Source organism: Somniosus microcephalus, chromosome 4 (assembly GCF_052327205.1).
Source record: "Somniosus microcephalus isolate GS21.2 chromosome 4, FLI_Smic_1.0, whole genome shotgun sequence".
NCBI lineage: Eukaryota > Metazoa > Chordata > Chondrichthyes > Squaliformes > Somniosidae > Somniosus > Somniosus microcephalus.
In genome coordinates, this window is record NC_140990.1 from 228910407 (window position 1) to 228912054 (window position 1648).

The 1648-nt window shown below is 37.1% G+C and overlaps 1 protein-coding gene across 1 annotated transcript in view; it reads right to left on the reverse strand.

Annotated features, from left to right (window-relative positions):
• Positions 1–1648, reverse strand: part of LOC147120255 (uncharacterized) — a 345184-nt gene that overhangs the window by 64513 nt on the left and 279023 nt on the right. The gene's annotated exons all lie outside the window — the stretch shown is intronic.

Sequence of the window (1648 nt, forward strand, 5' to 3'; positions counted from 1 at the left end):
CGTGAATGAAATAAATTCTATATTCCAGTTCCCATTGCAGTATTCTGCTTTGGGCACAACTGCAAGTTTATTTCTTTAATACGTCATTATCTCATTACCGTCTAATAATTATTATTACAAATGTAGAGCTTTTATCAGTGCTCCTGGTTGTGTGACTTGAGCTCTCACCTCTTTCCTAAAGTGAATAGTCTGTATTGAAATAAAACTATAAAGTTTTTGCAGGGCTGAGAGCTAAATTTAGAGAGTGCATCATTGATGCTCTATTTATTCCATGGATTCATCATTTTGGAATGTGTTTGGAATATGTTGACCAATTAAGCACAACTGCTGATGAATAGTTAAAGACTTTCTTCTCAGTTCCATAATTCTTTATGACGATAGCAAAATACTGCAGATGCTGGAAATCCGAAATAACAACAGAAAATGCTGGAAAACTCAGCAGGCCAGGCAACCTCCGTGGGGAGAAAATAGAGTCAAGGTTTCGGAGCAAACCCTTTGTCAACACTGGAAAAGCACAGGAAATGAAATAGATTAAGAGGCCAGGGCTGGGAGAGAACAAAAGAGAAGTGAAGAGACATTAAGAGGTATTCAAAACGAGACGAGATGGTGATAGGACAAGTGGAGACAAAAGACGGCTCTAGATTAGTTGTGAAATGCGCTGGCAGAATGGGAGACAGCTGCCATGTGGGAGAGAAAAAAAAGGGGTGGGGAAAGGGCCAAAACAAAGGTGTGGATAAAAAATAAGTAAAAATGTAATGGGGGCCGAGGTTATGATCTGAAATTGTTGAACTCGATATTGAGTCCGGAAGGCTGTAACGTGCCTAATCGGAAGATGAGGTGCTGTTCCTCGAGCTTACGCTGAGCTTCCATGGAACAATGCAAGAGCCCGAGTACAGTGAGGTCTGAGTGGGAATGGGGCGGTGAATTAAAATGACAGGCGACCGGAAGCTCGGGGTCATCCTTACGGACTAAATGGAGGTGTTCCGCAAAGCGGTCACCCATAATTCTTTATGTCTGGACTTGTGTGATCTGCAACACTTATAAAATCTTTATAGGTGCTGTTTGTTAAACACAGGTTTGTCCACTCGTTGACCAGTGATACAAATAAGAATAATTAAAATAATACAATTTCTTACATGTTGGGAAATCCTAATAAAACTCAGTTAAAGGTCACAGTGAACTATCAATATTTCCCTTTTCAAATAAATTGTTATACAGTTCTTCATGTGATATTTTGTTTTTACCATGAATGTAATTTTTTCATTTTAGTTTTGTGTTGTTTTAAATTTAAATGTTTTTATTTATTTATAATGTGAATTATTAGAGGCCTGAAGGGTGCTTCAGCACTTTGCATGTTGTCTACTGGGCCATATCTCACCTCTGAAAAACTGTAAGAAAAAAAAGTATGGTGTGTCTCATACACAATCAAAGCCTAATTGCTTATTTTCCAGGTTTATTTTTAAACATATCTTGGAATATGTTCAGAATTGTGGACCATCTAAAAGGTATTCAATAGTAATTGATTAGGATAAAAATTATTATAGGCATGGTCAGAGAAACGTGAAGCATTTCAAGAAATGTATAAAAATTAGAACAATGTAACAAGAGAACTCCTTAACAATGACATATCTGTGACTATAAATGTTAC